The sequence below is a fragment of the Lepisosteus platostomus genome, chromosome 10 (genome assembly GCF_059453375.1).
Source record: "Lepisosteus platostomus isolate fLepPlt1 chromosome 10, fLepPlt1.hap1, whole genome shotgun sequence".
Lineage (NCBI taxonomy): Eukaryota > Metazoa > Chordata > Actinopteri > Semionotiformes > Lepisosteidae > Lepisosteus > Lepisosteus platostomus.
In genome coordinates, this window is record NC_142620.1 from 53378863 (window position 1) to 53397646 (window position 18784).

The following is an 18784-nucleotide window of genomic DNA, read 5'->3' on the forward strand; positions in this document are numbered from 1 at the left end:
AGAGCTGTGATCAAGGGCTAGGAAAAGCCATCAGTGTGACAGAAAGTGGCCTTTACTCTGTCCTAATGCAGACACTAGGTTGGAGATCTTACAGTTCTTACTGTAGCTGGCTCTCAGGTTTCGTATGTCAATTCCCCCAAGAAACAAAATAAAACATTTCAACCTAGCGTTCGTCTGTCAGATGTCCTAGTAATCTGCGTCTCTCTGTCCAGAGTGAGGAGAGTTCTTTTTTAAAAAGCCAAATGATAGAAAGATAGTAAGATAAATATAGGGATACAAGATTCAGAAGCATCAGATCTGATCAGAAACCAAGCTGTTTTAAAAAAATCTTCGAGACAAAAAAAGCAATCTTGTTTACCAGTCATTTAGCTGTTTACTCAAGCTGTTAGATGATGAGTGAGTCACCGTTTAATTAACTTTTTTAGAGATGGATCACAAACAGCTTTCCTTCTCATAACGAATGAGTTATATGGGTCATGTGCGAAAGCTGTTTTTTTGCTTCTCAAATTTCCTGAATTTTTCTTTACTTAAGGAATTTAAATGTTTTCCTGTATATTACACTTACTTTTAGTAGTGTGAATCGTGGAGTGGAGTTTGTGTCTCATCTGTGCAATCATATAAAAATTGAAAGTTCTGCATTTTAACACAACTGTGCTAAATATAGATTTATCAATGCAGGCGAGTTATGAACCACACAATGTGCTCATGTACAAAGCTCACACAACAGTTGCAGTATTATACAGTTTTTTTGCATGCTCTTCTGCACAGTTTGACTGACTGGAAGGTGTAAAGCAGTCACGTTTTAAAATACAGTTCTCGCCAGCGTATGTTATTGAAGCTGCAATATTATTTTTCTGTTTTTGCTTTGTGTTGAAAGGGGTTTCTGTGGGTGCCGGTCAGGTTGTGTCTCGTATGGGGGAGACAGACAGAGACTGGCTGGCTGCCCCGGGTTGCTGGTCTTTCCCGTTCCTGAATAAGGTGGCTCAGTCAGATCAGTCTCGGGCCATCGGAAGTGTTTTTGTGGTTGAACCCTTTCTAAAAACCGGATCCTCTCGGACAAATCGCTCAATGATAATTCAGCTCGTTTTCAGATTTCCGTGCCTACCAGATGGACGGAGCGTTGGATTATTAATTTTAAACAAAAGCTAAATCTTTTAATCTATTCTCAGTATCCGTCTGTCTGTCTGCTGACATTTCTTCTTCACCCTTCGTCAAAACGCTTCACGGATCCCCGGCATTGTGTTTATCTGGCACTTTCCTGGAAACTTCTTCAATAAGAGCAGTAGGGGGGTGGACCTGCAGAGACGAGGCTGCAAGGCCACAACCCGCTCGCTTTTACTCAGGTTGTTTTCTAGAATAATCTCTGTAATCAGAGCCCCCTTTTGTTGTTCGCCGTGATTCTGCAGTACAAACAAATCTCAAATTATGAAGCGGCCATTGGAGTTTTATAACACTCTCCTGTAGGAAATGCTTTCCCTCCACAAATAATAACTTCTCATTCCCTAAGTAAATTGTAGTTATTTGATTCCTGAAAGTCTCTGGGAGAATTTCAGAGGGCCCCTTAACGGCAGAAGAAAACTATTCTGTATCTTCACCAAAAAAAACAACATTTACTGGCGGTGCTAAGGGAAATAAAATCTGCCAGTCAACTTGAGTGTGTTTTTTTTTTCTCCCAAACTTCTAGTTCTGCTCAAAAGGACACTTTGATGTGGATTATTGAATTACAGTAGCCAAAGAATTCTTTTTGTCAGAATCAGTCAGGCTGATGGCGGCAAAGACCACCTCAACTGCAACCCCAGAGCAGCGTGGCTGCTCTCTGGTGGGGTCAGGAAGACCGGCTGAAGGTTGTAGATGCTTCAGAAGAATGTTAAACCTTGAGAGAGTGACCCTGTCGCACATAAACCGTGTGCCATCGTTCTGTTCTTTGGGGTTTTTTGATCCACTCTAGAACAGAAATATCTTAGTTAAAAATAAGAATTTTCAGAATGTTAATTTGTAAGCAAACAATTTTAAAGGTTTTTTTTCCCCTTAAAGGGTAACCTAGAATTAGAATAGCAGTGGTTATAAGAATGAGGAAATAATGACATTACCTAATTAGAAATAGCTGTTACTTTGCACTTGAGATACTGAATTATAAAATCTAAAACAGACTTTTCCTCTTTTGGTGATACATTATGTACATCAGCTTAGCGTGTATTCAAATCCTATATTTTTTTTTGTTTAAATTTAATTCAGGGTTGTAGGATAAAATAGATCAATTTAACAAAAATTAAGAGTTGAGCGATTTGATTTTTTTTTAAATGCACACTGGCTTTGTATATAATCAGGCCTGAATTTATTGGATAGTAAAGGCTGATAGACAAAGGATAATGCGATGAGGACTAGCACTGGAAATAATTCAAATGTTCATTTAAAATGAAATATCCAGGGCCATCTCCTGTATTGTCTATATTGGACATAGAAGAAGTCAATTCAATGTGCTGGAGACATGTGCCAGAAATGAGAGTAAATCCTTTTTTTCTCAAGTCAGCAAAAAGTTAACCATTCTCACTTAATCACCCTGTAGTCTGGCAAAGATCCCACAAATCTCTAGGGAATCTAAGTTGGGTTTGACGTAAACATTTTTACGACAGTTCCAACACAAAGAGAAGTTTGTTTGTAATGCGCTGTTTTCAGCTTCCTGGGTAGAATTGCACTGGGGATTTCACTTTCTTCATTAAAAGGTTTAATGTCAAACTGCCCCTCAAAATGTTTACAGATAAACTGTGAAATTTGTTATGTGGGTTGAGCCCTACAACAGGTGTTCCACACGCCTTTGTCTAAATGGATTTAGGGAAGGGTGAAATGGAAAGGGGTTGTTACTAATTCTGATTTTTAATTGTTCCATTTTTTCCTTTCTGACACACAAGGGTGATGGTTGGAGGTTCCGGAACCTGGTGTAAATTATAAAGCTGAAAGGAATTTCAATTCATTTTTTTTTTTACAAAAACACAGCCAGGTCATCAGCAAAGACTGTTAATTTTTATAACCTGTAATCCATTATGAGGAACCCTGGCGAAATGGGGAGAGTGAGTGAGAGAGAGGGAGAAAAACACAACAATGAAAACAGAGTAAAGCATTAAAGCATTAATCTATACGTTTTTTTTTTAATTTAGCCATTATAAAAATGTTCTGTGAATGTAGCATGAACATTAGCCCCCTTCTGAGCTATTATCCTGGCTGTCTGGTGTTGCAATTTCACACTTCAGTGAGTCAGACAACCAGTCTACTTGAATCTGCTTGCCCTAGATTTCACCTTATTTAGGTAATACACCAAAAAAAAAAGGGAGGGGAGGGGACGTTTTCTAGGCAAAGAAAGGGAATAAAAATCGGGTAGGATGGGATTTTTTATGACAAATTCCGACCACGTGAAGACAGATGTCAATTCGCGGACCCCTCTGATGGGTCTGACTGGAACACTGGTGGCAATACGTGGAGGAGGGGCAGCGGCGCAAGCAGTTTCTCCCGAACTGCGTGAGGAAATGATGGGCACCATTAAGCGTCACGTGACCGCGCCGGATAACAATTACCGCGGCGCGAGTCACGCGAGGTGTGAAGGTGGTCTTCACCTGCTCGTGTCCTTTACCGCGTTCACGGCAAGACGCCTTGGCCCTCCCCCCCTCCCCGTTTCTTTTCTTATGCATGAACGACGGTGCATTAATGTAACAGCCAGACAGTGAAGCCTATTTATTATTTATAGGGATTGGTAAAAGAATGAAAGCAGAGGGTTCGTGGTGGCTCTTTCCGGCAGTATATCGCGGTAGCCTCTCCCTTTTCTGTGACCCGCCACAGCGGCAAACTTCGATCACTAAGTACATACAAGAAACGCACGCAGAACCTCACCTAAAACCCTTCGCGGAAAGCTCCTCTCACGCAAATAACCGGCTCCTGAACGCACAGTATACGTGTCTATAAATCTTACCAGGAATCTTTGAAAAGCAGCGGACGTGCGTCCGAAATGACACTCGTTAGTTCTAGCATCGTTCTCGCATTTGCGCCGAATGCGAGATCTGTTATGCTCAATAAGCGTTATTAAAAACCAGACCCAACTCGCACACCGTCTTCTCTAATTTATACACAGACACACGTGTAGTTATTGGAGAGAGAATTGCCCCAGTGTCCCATGGCGCAGGACGGAGGTGTTCCTGACATTCATTTCGAGTGAGCTGTTCAAGGGCATACCAAGTGAGTTGTTATTAACACGGTGTTTTGTCTGCAGATTTCTTACTGGCTTTGAACATGGGGTTTCTGTGTGTGAATGCTCGGATATGATCTCTGAAACACTGACACAGTTGCACAGGAGTTTGCGACAAGCCGAGACTGCAAAATCTGTTTATGCGACGGGTTCTATTCAATATAGAACAAAACAGCTTAGAAAACTACCAACACGATACAAGTTAACAGACAATTATTTATAAATACCAAAGGAAAAGTAAAAAAACAACCATTACTAATTATTGAAAACGTTTTGTTTACTAATGCATATCACCCGCTTCAGTTTTAGATTAAAAAAATAACTTGTTGGTAGCTTAGATGATTAAAATAAACATTGACTTATATTTGATTGTTTTCGTTGTTAGTAAATCTGCATCTTAAATATTTTCTCCATATTATTTTATAAAAATACCCTATCAAACGTAATTAAGACTAATTAAAATCCGTGGGAAACATTCCGAATAAGCCAATACCGAATAAAAGCTGTAAAAAAAAACAGTTGTGGAATTATATCATTCATAATGAAAACACCGTCAATAGTGGGTTTCTAGAACCCCAAATACATCTCACAATAAATAAGAAAAATAAATAAATCCAAGAAGTTGGACGTTGAATAAATTCACTAACTGAATAAGGCGCAGAAGTGGAATTTTATTCAAAAGAAATGATGTCATAGGTCACTAGACAGGGGGTATGGATTGGATTTCGCAAAGGCAAAGTTTGGGGATGTTTGAGTCTTTCTCTGTTCGCCAGAATATCATTTACGGCTCTTTGGCAAGAGGTTGCTGTCTTTAGGTAATGAAAAGCGACCATACCGCCAAAGGTGAAATATCCGAGAGAAACATCTTTTAATCGGGTATCGCAGTTGCCAGAGTTGGGAGTATTCGTGCTGTTAGCACGGGGGCTTGCACGGCTTTCTCCGGGCTCCAGGTCAATTAGAAGTGAATCGAATGAGTTGCATCTTGTTCCATAAACCTTCCCCTTGGTTTTGAATATTATATATATATATATCGATTTACCCACGTGGGTTTTGTTTTAACCATGTTGATGAGAAAAATGATTATTAGACTTATTATTATTATTATTGTCGTTGTTCTGTTGTTATTATTATTGTAATTATAATTTACGTTGCTGCCACTTTTCTTGGAAATACTCCTGAGCTTGTATTTTGGTGAGCTGGATTCATTGCTTGTAGTTTGTGGGTCTATGCCATTACCATATAAACCAGAGCCAAGTTTTGTCTTTAATCATTTCATTTATGTCACTTCAGCCCCACAGTGATTTATTCCTTGGAACGAAATAAATCGTTTTGAAATGAATTAACACATGACCAGGAATACAGATATCTTCTCCTGAGCATTGTGTCCATCCCCGAGCACAAATACCCAATGTATTTAAAGCAACACAAAAAAGCTATAAAACAATAATGTTATCATCAGTATTGTGAATTATTATTATCAATTATATTGTATGACATTAATACACCTTAGAGGCGTTGATACTGTTTGTGATGACAAAAAAAATTAAATGCAAAATATTTTTCATTATAAACCTGCAGTATTAATGTGAAAGAAAAGCCATTAATAAAATCACCTGTCCTGCGTTGTGAAAGACAATCAGCAGGGTGACTGTAGATTACCTGGACATGTATGGTTCTGACATTATCCTGGCATGAGATGATTGTACCTGGCAGGAAAGCCAGCCATTGAGTGACACACCCTGATAGACTGCCTGAAGAATAGCACCCACCTGTCCATCCGAAGCTGTGCCACCAGTTTTCACCCCAACTCTCACCCCTTCACTTGACTTCACATTGTGACTGAAAGCCAGAGGAAACTTCGGCAAACAAAGGCAGCAGCACGTTCATTTTACACCAAAACAGATCAAGATGTTGAAGTTTTGTCTTATTTGCAAATCAGCCACAAATAATAAATAATAGGTTAAGATGTAATACATACTCTCTATTATGTACTTGTGAGTTTTAATGTGTATAGCACTGTGCAATGTTTATTTAATTTTAGTTATCAAGGCTTAGTGGTCATATACGATTGATTTCCTTTAATAAAACAGATTCTGAACTGTTTTTTTTTTTGCATATTCATACAATTTTGATGTAAGGATTCTGTCGATTAAATATTTCAATTCCAACAGTTTAAGAAGCAGCAGAGTTGGTGTCAGAGTAGAACATTATTGAATAGTTCAGGTGGGTAGCTGCGTCAGCAGGCGTAGGCTGCAAAGGAACAAGTAATAGGTTTATTCCATGCTGAAAAAAAGAAGAAAGAGAACACAACGTTTCGGCCGTGGAGCCTGAATTGTGTTTTGTCTATCGGTTATAGGCTGGTCAAGGCAAGTGTAGGTCTTGAGAAAAAATTAATGAATACAAATTATTTTTAAAAATTGCAATGTTAAGACGGGACTAATGATTTAATGTCTAAAATATAAATCCTTTAATTATAAATATTCAATGTAGTTTTTCAAAGCCATTATCAATCCCCTGGATAGTAGGTCAAAGGGGTTCTGAGTCTGTGCAAACAGCAAATCTTTCCTAGAAACAAATTAAAATTGGTGCCTTCTGTGTGCAGATTTGTAATGTCGGCATCAGCAGAGTGGAGACAGTTCCAGACACCTACTGTAGTTCCATTGTGCAATCAAATCATCTCGGTGTGACTGGATAATATAGGCACTACTGTGTCATTGTTTGAATTGCTGGATCCAAATTATTTATTTGAAAATGATTTGTTATTTTGTATGCTTAAAATGTCTTCAAGTCGTATACCTTTGCATGATGCATCTTAGGAATGTAAATGTTCAGAATTACAGCAACTTCCACTTAAATAATTTTTTTTAATGAATATTTAATTATCTTCATTGTTTGTACAAGAAAAACATGAATCAACAGTATTCTACAATTCATGTAAATGACAGTCCGGTTAATGGAAAACTTAGGATGCCCATATTCGTGTACTCGTCCCATCTTATACTGACTGCTTGTCCAGATCCTGCAACAGATTTCTTTTAGACGCTGTAAAAATCGAACTTGCACGTCTGTAGCAGATATTGCAAATGCTCACCCCAGTAAGACATTGATGAAATTGGGCTATTTCATAGAAGAAACAACACCATTACTCTCCATTTAGAGCAGCCTCACTGACCTGCTCATCCACTGGATCATGGAGAGATTAGCGCTCGGTGTCCATCGCTTGATTTGACCCAGCTGTAATCTCATGCATGACCTTTCATGTTCTCATTGTTTCAAAGACTTTTAACTGGCTGCGGTTTCCTAGCCTAAGGAAAATACACGGAGTTGTTATTTATTCAGTGCATCATTCCCCAAATCCTTGCTCGGCTATGCACAGTGTTTTAAATTGTACGGGCATCTTCGTCTCCTTTGTGTCTGCCCTTTCCCTGGCAATTAATGCCAAAACCAGGAGAGCACAGGCATTTTATCTGTATTTTTCCATTTTTATTCAGTCTAGGAATGTGTTTATCCCTATATCCCTGTATAGTACATTAAATGAGCTGTCAATGCCAATTGCTGTGAAAAGAACAGATCTTATAAAGCCTTTATTACATCTTCTCTAGTATTTCTTGTAAATATTACAGGATATAGTTGCACTGAGAAGCTTGTAACCTTCAGGTTAAAATATATCTGTTGCAGATGTGGGAAGAAAAGATGGTTAAGTATACCTTTAAAAAACCCTTACTGAAATGTGACATAGTCATGTTGACATTGATCTCATTTTACTCTCAAAACAAGAATACCAAGGAACAAATTCCCTAGACCCTCTTTCCATCATGATGGATTCACTTACAGTGCAGAAACTGAATGATAATAAAATTAGGACTTTTCGTGCTAGTTTCTTAGGATGTCTCCATCTAGATGAACGCGTGTTTGATGAGAAGGACATAAAGAGCATAAGAGGTAGAATATGCAATGATTTCAATATTTTTTAACAATAAGGATAAAATTGTACTGCAGATACTAAAGATCCGTGTCAATCTTTTCATAATCATGTTTCCCTTAAACTTCTTGTAGGGTCTGACTTCTTGGGATCATTTTTTGTCATTGATGAAATTCCGGGTAATATTCCAAGTTTAGAATGAGCTACACCTCCTGGAGGCGGGCATGGTGGGAAGACGACGATCCTGCTGCTTGGGGGTTTCAGGGTTTGATTATGAGTCGGTGGGGGTTTTCTCCAGGTGTTCTTGATTCCTCTCACAAGACAGGGCTTGGCTCTGGTAGCTGATGTCTCTACATTCTACTCGTGTGTGTGTGTGTGTGTGTGTGTGTGTGTGTCCTGTGGTGGACTGAAATCCTCTTCTGGGCTGTAACTTCACCTCCCGAATTTTCCTGCCAGGACGGGCTTTAGGTTTTCCTGAACTGTACCAGGAATCAATGACTTCCTTTTAAAGGCTAGACGGAACACTTTCTGAAATTATAAATGGATAGACAGTTAGACTGTGGATAGGTATGATTCCCCACTCCCTTTCAGACATGAGGAATGTCTAATGATGTCTATATAGACAACTGCCCTTCTTTAACTCTTAACCCAAACTCTCATTGTGTGGGACGAAGTATCTGTGTACTTCTAATAAACTGAACCGAGGATGTAGGAGAGGGTTGGTGTCAAGGGTAAGGATGACTAAGGTTAGACATGTGGAAGAGGTTGCCTTGTCATGGTGACTATTTGGACTTTGGACGACAAGGGGGAAAATTTAATTCAATATACACTAATTTTATCTGTGGATGTGTTAATCTGTAACTGGATAAAACATTTGTTCTTTGTTTTACCGAGGAAAAAGGGAGTTCAGAAAAGTAGCACAGCACTCCGTGTGTTATTTTCAGTGGCATCTGTAAGAGTGTTGCTTCATGGGATAAGGTGATGTATGAAAATGAATTTTGAATTGTGGGGAAATATTAACTTTTTTTTATAACAGTGATATACAGCGTATATGTACATCTCAGGATTAACCACAGCACCAAAATAGTCTGGTCTGTGTAGGTACAGAGAGAGAAAAACAACTGTTATCTTTTCCTGTAATCCTTTTAGCAGTTACAGTTTATTAATCAGCATTATGGCTGATCACATGGAGTGTTTGAATGTCTGTTCTCTTGCTGGATTCATTTTGTATGTCTCTTTCTGCAGTTCCGTCCCTTTTTCTGAATTTTTCTTTTGCAAAAAGACTTTTTACAACTCGCCATTTTTACTGGATATGACACATGAAAGGACGTCAGCACACACTACAGAAAACGTTCTGTTTCACATCGTATGGACAATGTTTAATCATGTACAGTGCATATCATTCAAGAAATGTAAAAAGGAATATATGTCCCTTTCCAATCCAGCTCCCCAGACTCTAAAATTAGACATGAGCACAGAGCATTTAACCTCGTGAATGATAACATTTTGTATATTTATAAAATAATTTATCACCAGGAATAAGAAGGAATTACAGAGAAAAAATAATGTTCACAAATTCAGAGTAAAGCTAAGAAATCATTAGCTGTAGAGGCATGATCCTGTTTGAGGTGGCAACATCCTATCTTTTTATCCTAATTGGTTTCAAGGGACATTTTAAAGCTGCATTCGTGTCCCACTTGCCTGTAAAGAGCTGTTTTATCGATCAACATTGAGATGTGCACACCTGTATAGTCAAGGGCATCTTGAATTTGGTAGCACGCTGCAGAGTGAGACTCCTGGGGCTGGCAGCCTGATTAATTAATACTCTAAATATTTGAAGTACAAAGCACGCTTTGGAGAGATTTAAAAATGATCGTGCAGTCATTATGCAATGAAAGGTTAGCGCTCAGTTTGGACTCACATTTCGGATCTAAATCAGATGTTTCACTTTCTGATCGTAGATTAAGAATGCAGTGCTAAGAATCTGGAATAAGTGGGTTGGGGGGGAAAGGAGACCCCGAGCTCTTAGAAGGCAGATTCATCGAGCTTTTCTCATTGAAGAGCCTGATTGAGATATAAAAGTTACGTGTGCAAGATGCAGGCATAGGAAAGGGCTGCCTTTCCCGGCTGCTACTCATTGTGCCCTTATGTTTTTCTCCTTCCAGAAATCTTAGTATTTCAGACAGAGTGTCATTGATTTTCAAGGTTCTTGTACAAACGATTTTACAGCCAAAACAGCAGCACTGGGCTAAATACTGTGCAACAGAAGCTCAAACAAGAGATTTTTGGAAATGAAGATGTTTTACAATATGTACCTGAAAAACTATATGGTGTACTAGCCAAAACTCTTGTACAGTAAGTGTTGTTGGAGCAGTAGGGCGATTTTGAAATCTCTGTACTTGTAGTAATAGGCATGTTACCGAAACAGACGGCCGGTGAGGATAGTTTTGTTGCCTGTCGGTCTCATCAGCTTTTGCAGTGGGTTGAGCGCTTGCAAATTCAACCATCGGACGGACAGTGATGAAGACTTTCCCATGGTTAATGACTGGTCAGTAATTACTAAACTAATCTCAGGATTTCCGAGCGTCCTTTTACGTCCACTTAGGGTTTTACAAATCCAGCGTTCCAGTTGAAGGGGTTAAGATATTCATTGTTTTCTTTCGTTTTGTTTTTTTGAATATTCATCCCTGACCAGCAATTATAAAGGAAAGGGGTACGAATAAAGTATTGATCTGTCTGCCCATCCCTCGAGGCTCTCCATTGAGCCCAGCGGGACTTCCTTCGGGACAAGACACAAAAGACGCGAGGCGCTCTTTCAGTTGCAAAATTAGCGCAGGTCGACTTTAGAAGAACGCGGATCGAGCTAAACCGCTGAACGTCAGGCCTGCTGTAATGACGTTCGCATCGCACACCTTGCAAGAGATGGGTGATGAAAAGGCAATTAAAAAAAAAACATGTAAAATCTAAAACCCAGGCGAACCCTTGGATGTAAGAAGTATGCTGGCTTTCATTTAGCTCAGGCTCCAGACTCGCGTGTAGAGGGATTGCGCGCACACCTATTGTGGTGGTAACCCGTTTGCATGAATTTTCGGTAGTTAAACTCCTTCTCGTCCGTCCAAAAAAAGGAAAGCAAGTGAACGAAAAATATTTTAAGTCTTGTGGAAAACACGAGAAATCTCTTCTCTGAGAAGTTCAGAGAGGGGAAAACAGCACAGGACGGAGCCACATTCCCAATCTGTGCGACAACCTTGCAGAATGGCAAAGGCGATTTGGGTTTTATCTGCTCAGATGCCATCACCCATTAACCTGGCCTCACTCACCGTCGACTTTCTCCTCGGCCCTGGGCTCGTGTTGTCCACTGTGGAAGTAAACCTGGGACCGCAGATAACGCGGGCGTGGGGAATGAGAAGAAAGTCAATTGCTCATTAATAAGTCTTTCATTAGAGTTGAAAATGAGACCATCAAATTACAAAACGCCATTGTAAGACCTGCTTGTATTGCCATGGCTGAACATCTGCTTGTCTGAATAAAGCGCACCGCTTCAATTTACACACTTGGGATCCATTAAGTTCAACTCATATGCCAGCTCTGAGGATAAATTCATCAAGTTTTTGACACCTTCCCATATGCTAAGGAATTAAAAGTGGCTCTTGTTGGGCATAAAATTTATTATCAGAGGATTCTTCAGCATTTCGTGAAGAAAACAACATTATTTCTAGGTCGAGCTAATTGAGAACTCTTCATTATGAAATTCACGACAGTGCACTGTTACAACGATAAGTTTTTTCCCCTACAGACGAAACAAAAAACTTCAAAACGCACCCTAACACGTGTGTACCTGTGTGGGGAAAACTATCCCTGCAATAATGTGATGTTTATTAAAATGTGTGTCACAAATACAATCACCAAAAGCGATTGGTTAGCATTTTTTTTCTTTATTTTTAGTCCCAGTAGAACCTTCATACTTCCACTAACAATGTAATGCATCCTTAATCGCTTTTTGTCATATGACGTTTACATCTGACAACCGGTGCAATCCACATAGTTAACGTCTGGTTAATTTATCGCATAAATTAGAACTAGCACGAGAAACGTTTATTCAGTGCGTTGTGTGGGTCGCTGTGTTGTCCGGAGTGCAGAAACAAGCACATTGCAGGCTGTAATCTAGAGCTCTTGGTCCTGCAGTTCAGAACTGATCTCCATAAAAATGTGCACGTGTCAGGTGTTGCCTTTTGGGGAGACTTGAGTTCGGGGAATTATTAGGTCTCCAGCTGTTGATATTATTGTGGTATTGCTGCAGTGGTTATATTTCAAGGAGAAAAGAGAGAGGGGGGAGGAAAAAGTGTCAGGCATTTTACAACCGCCTGCCTGGAGAGAGAAGGAAGCGGACAGAGTCAAAGAATTGAGTCATCTGCGAGGTCAGGGCAGCAGACTTCTCGAAAAAAAACAACTTAAAGCCAGATCAGAGATGTCGTAAAACAACTATGCATTTATTTTTCCTCGTTGTGGCTGTGAATTGCATTTATCAGATTCTTGCCGGTGTTTTTTTTTTCTTATGAGGGTTCCTGATTGTTTAAAAATAGTTCTTACACAAGCAAATCACTAGAACGGCCAGACGAGAGCAGTGCAATTCAGTATTATGACCGCATAAGAGATCGGATGTATTAAATAATCATTGTAGTTCATAGTACCGAAAGTGTATGTTTGCAGTTTAATAAAGTTTTAAAATATTGGTCGTCGCGTTTATGTGATCGGGGAAAGGGTTTGGTAGAGAACAGACCCTATGATACTTTATAGTTATTTTAAACTTCGTGCTTAACAATCAATCGTGGTTTAAATTGGTATGTAAATTTTCCTAAAGACCCCATCTACAGATCTTTAATCCTGTTATTGAGCTAAATGACAATGCCATTGTTTTTTTTTCTAAATTATTTAGCATTACAATTAACCTGCAACAGGTCTCCATAAAAGATTTTAAAGAGGCATATCCTGGATTATTATTCCCATTAACTTTTTGCATATTCACCACTTTCCCGCTGGTTTGAAGGTGAAAACAAGCATCAGTAATGAACTAAGCATTTCCCCAATTGTGTCAGACTACAAAACAATCAATCGTGTAATGTCATCATAAAAATACAAACAAACCAAAAACACATTTCTTTTCGCACTAGTTTAAATCACACACACGCTCTGAAATTTTAGTGTAAAATGTAAAATGATGTACGAATTTAAAAGCTGGAAAGCTTAAAGAGGAAAAACTGCAGCTCGGAATTACCTGTTGATAATCTTTCACAAAATTCGGTGTTGGTTGCCTGATGGTTATTTGGAGAAGACGGAGCTAAAAAAAAACAACCCAAACTTAAATAGGAAAAAGCTAAAAAATATATTTTTGTTTCCTTACTTCCGATGTGAACAGAGGAACATGAGAAACGGTGCAGTGCTGAAAAAAAGACACTGATATCCATGAATTTCTAGAAATATGTACAAGCTGTACAGGGAGTATTTAGTGAGAATTTAGTGGAGTCTCAAATTTCTGCCTTGGATACGGGCGTAATTCTATCCCAGCTACAGCGCTCAAATGTTTAAGCAACTGAAGAAAGCCCCGGTTTTAAAACAGTTCTCATGTTGTCCTCCTTCAAAATCACGAAAAATAACTAATTGTAGTTTTTAAGGTAGACTTATATGACCATTTCCTCTTCTAAATCAAAGTGATAATACTTCCACTTTTCTTTTATTTATTTTTTTACCGCATCAACAGGACATAAAGAACCTCTTAGCAAGCCCCCTGTTCGCGGCAGACTTTCCTGGAGAAATTCGCTGCCTAAATTGCAAATCGTCCCCGACGCTGTTTGACGAGTAGCTGGCCAGCTCGAGCCCATGGGATTCTTGTTTTTCACTTTATTGACAAACGGGATGGGTTTTCAGTTCCAATACGCAGTCCAGCACATTGTAAAGGAAAAAGACAAAGACCTTCTTTACCTGTTGAACCCCCACCTCTTTCGGCAACACCAGAGTTACCTCTCTAATTTTCTGCAGAAATGCGAACGCCAGACACAGTGTGTGAAATATGCAGTACATACATAGTGGGGAGCAGCATTTTTCCTGAGGACATTCAGTCGTGTGCTCCTAGAGGTAATAAGCCCCCCACCTATTCAAAGAGGAAAGATGAGGAGAACGTCTGAAAAAGGTGATTGGCAAACTAAATTAATTGTTATTTCAATACCGCGTGCCTTTAGGAGACAATAAGAAAAATGGGTCTTAAAATAAATTTATTAGGCTGCCTAACGCACCCAAAAAGGTTGTAAAATAAGTTTAATGTCCGTCTTTCACACCCTTGGGTGGTAAAATAGCGTGGGTACAGGCCGTTTCATAGATGCACAGAGGTAGTACTATACTGCACAACCTGAGGTGCTGCAATAATTTATGACTCCAGAAGCACACCCGACCCGGTCGGCCACACACATACTAGGGCTCTGAGGGTGATTCGGCCGCGCCTGCAGACAATATTAATAAGCGCCTAAAATATTACACCTGGAAGTAGCCTGCATTCTCTTTTCCTTCCGTTTATTTTAGATATCGAGCCTTTAAAGTTCATCTGGCCGACAGAGGGTGCCGTGAATGTTACTCTTGTTAGTTTTTGGAAAAAATGGTGTCCCAGATCAGATGTATCCTATAAACCGAGACTTAATGAAGAGAGCAAGTAAGAACAACTAAACAGACAAGTACGACAGAATTGTTTTTAATTCCTATAGTTTACATGGTATTCTTTTCGCAAAAGGTCTAGGCTATCCCACAATAGAATACGGCACTTGTGTCAGTTTAAACCATAAACAACATCGACAATGCTCATTTCGTCCAAGGTAGTCGCACATGTTAAAATATGTTGCCAGCAAGCAGGCGAGAATGTGATTAACGCTCATATACCACTAAGATTTTCTTATGCAAAAGGCGTCGTTGATTTTGTTCCTGTTACTAGAAAATGCGAGATCTGTACTTTCAAGGGAATGTTAAAAAAAACACACCAAAAATGTGCAAAGTAAAGGGGTACCGAAGTTTTAATCTACAACTGTTAAAGAGTCTTCATTTTTGCAGAAAAGATTCGCGATGTTTTAGTAGAGAATCTAGTACCAACAGATCAATATTTTATGATCAAGCTGCCTGAAACGAGATTGCGGATTTCATATCGTTAAAGCTCATTTTCTCGGCTTTTGAACAGAAAAGCAGTTAAAACATTTCATGCTCGGTCAAACTCAACGTTGATGTTACTAATATGCTACTAATAAACGTCGATTTTGCAACAGAATGCTTAAATAGCTCACATGTTTTATACATTAATGAAATTCATCTAAGTTTAGCATTTCGTTGATTCTGCAAGATTCAAGAACGATTTTTTGTCTTTTGTTTCCTCGTAACAATTACATATACCGTTATCTTCTAAATGGCAACAGTTATTGTTGTATGTTAGTTCTATGAAACTCTGTGTGAACTGTATAGATTGTTTTATACAGACGATCTTTTCTGTTTGTAAAAGAAAAACCTGTTAACACCAGTGGAAAACGACATTCAGGCTTTTCCAAATAGTCTGATGCAACTTTGCATAGAATATGACACAGGAAATGAATTACACATGTTAGTTCACGAATTTCATAGCTGTTCAACTAACATAATCAGGAACATATTTTGCAGTAACATAATTTTATGGTAAAACCGTTTGTTTGTTTTTTTGGGCCAAAAAAGCGTGTTTTTTTATTTCGAACATTGGAAAGCTGAAGGTAAATCGGAGTGGCAACGAGTTGCACGCGTCGTCTCTGAACACCTGAAGGTATACTCACTAGTGGTAAGGCGGGCCAGAGCGACACGATTTAGCCACTGACTTTATTAGCGCCCCATAAACTCGGTTGCGTGACAAAAAGCGTTCGGAACATGCTTGCTTCGGTTTATCCTCTTAGACGGCGCTTCCCTGCTTACCTAACAAATACTATGTGATTGAGGAGAAGGGAGGAGGAGAGCCGGGGGTTGTCTATCAGTCTAGCGAATCGGTGTTAATTCATCCTAACCGCTGGACATTTGAGAATTCGGGGTCTTGGAGGACTGTAGCCCGCTCCTTAAATTTTGTAGGCTAGCCTGGTGTAAGTGAATGTGAGAAATAACTGTTAAACATGATCATGCACGGGTTACACCGACCAGCGTTCATGCGCTATATATATATCCACACAATGGAAAAGTAATTTAAAATGCAGTATCTTAAAGAGACGTTTACACAACTTCTGCACGATCTTCTTCCACAAACCTGGGGCCGTGTGCACGCTACCAGTCAAAATGTGCACAGGCGGGCGCTGCCGTAGACTACATTGTTACAACGCTAAAGCTGCGGTCAACATCATTACTGACAAGCCGCGGCTCCTAAACACTTAGACCACGTGACTGGCAGCGCTTTCTAATCCCCTTTGAGAACGCACAGAAAGCAGCCTTTTGGAAAAGACGGGCCTTATCCGCAGAGATGGCTCATCTCCTTGTGATACAACTAACTTTAATGTCGATAAACCAATAAAATATTGCTCTCGGCTTCTTTGGTTTACCACTAAACTGTTACAACAAAGACTGTTTTAGTCGCCAAGTTCACTTAGGATTTCTATTGTGGCTCAGCGGGGCACCTGGCGCCATCTTGTGACGTCATTGGGTTCGTCAAAGAAGGAACTTGAACTGCCGGAGAAGATAATAGGGCACGCCTGCGCAGAAGGGGGAACCCGGGGTTTAAATAAATTCTTAATACTGTTTGTATCTGAAGATGGGGGTGGGGGTCTGTGGGGGTTGGGATGAAAAGACAGCGAATTACGGAAATGTATTGAACTGAATCGTAACGTTGCATCTGCCAAGGAATAAACGTGCACGATAAATATTTTCTTGCTTTAACTTTCTGCATGTTCCGACCAAGTGTTGGCAATTAAGATAATAATTAAAAACTAGTTCTAAGTGGCGTATTTCAATAATAGGTCGGAATAACGTGTCGAAAATAGCCTATTTAAAACAGATTATCACTGGTAATGATGTCTGTAACACTCTCCACAGATTTACACTCAGATTGTGAACTTGAAAACACCAGAGACGTGCTAAACTGGAGCGTTGGATTGTATTTATGGAGAGGGTAGCCATGACATGAACTATCTCGAAGGTTTAAAATAGGTACAACTGGCATTAAACGTTAATAGCACGTGTTTGTTATATTTAATAAACATAAACTTTTTATACATTTGTAAATTGCTCTTACTACACTGAGTCTACCAAAGACTACACATAAACAGGTGGGCACATTCTGTTTCAGATAACTTTCAGAAGGTGGTGTTCGTTTCGTGTTGTCATGTACTGCATTTTGCCTCACTGTACTTGAAAGGGGGTTTTTAATCTTCACATTGCATTTCCCCCACGTTATATGTTTAATGTAAGTCTGTATTCAGTCTATTCTTAATTCCTAATTCCTAAACTATTATTGACAGACGATAGCCTCTTTAAGATAGCAGAAGAACGTTTGTCGAGACAGATTTTCCTATTTCCGTGGTTGCGAGATTCACATTTGTTGCCTAACAGTGAACTCACATTTGGAAGAAGTTTTGATTTTAAACATTAATATATTATATTCCAGTGTGTGCGTGCCATGCCCCCTCTGATATTTATTATGCAGCACATTTCGGTGGTTTATTTTGGTGTACACTGACACCCAAAGCCCAGCAAACGATCTTGAGGAACTCGACTTTCCATCACTCTATAAACCTGTCGCGAGTCTTTTATTATTACAAACAATAATATACGTTTTCCCTGCTAAAGTCACATGCTTCCTACCCCATAAAAATACGACAAAGCTATGAGCGTACAGGAATGACACGCATTTCAGTCAATACTCACTCAGCTTTGATTCGCCCCGATGTTACAGACCCGCAAAACGTCATACTGTAGATCTTCCATCTCTGCTCGGGTAAAACTATACAGATGGTATATGCAGGACTTCGAAAGGAACACAGCTGTATTATGTCAGTTTCACTTTGAGTCCCAGAATATAGCAGTTTTGAAATAAGACGCAAGCTTGTTGCGCTCAGAGCCCGCTCTATTCACGGAGGGATGAGGAAAACTGTATCACTGTTACGGAAGGACACGCTGTCAGTTCTTGTAAGAGTTCTGGGTGCTGTGCTCTTCGGTGGTTATGATCAAACCTAAGGAAAACCAGTTCAGGCAACAGAAACTTTTCTTGTCTCTATCACTCCAGAAACGAGATAATAGACGAATCCTTCCCACCGTCAAGTTCAAGTCGATTGCCTATTTTGTCCTCAGGCTACAATAGTGAGACAGCCAGGAAGGCAATGAAAGATCAGTTTTAAATATTCTAAGAAGTACGTTGAAGTTCGGCGTTGTATATCAAATTTTGTTTTTAAACTAACGAGCACAAATATTGCTCGATTCTTCACAAACCCAGGTTATTAAAAACGTGTAATTCCGTTTGTCAAAGACCGTTCTCTATGTTCTCGCCAGAATATCGTGGTTCCATGCCTTATGTGGCGATACAGTTTAGAAAACGGAAAGAATTACCCCTCATGGATAATTTAATAACTTACTAGAGACGTGTGCCACCTCAACAT

General features: G+C 39.5%; 1 long non-coding RNA gene across 1 annotated transcript in view; it reads left to right on the plus strand.

Moving 5' to 3' along the window:
- Nucleotides 1-18784, plus strand: part of LOC148654051 (uncharacterized) — a 77067-nt gene that overhangs the window by 29737 nt on the left and 28546 nt on the right. The window lies entirely within an intron of this gene.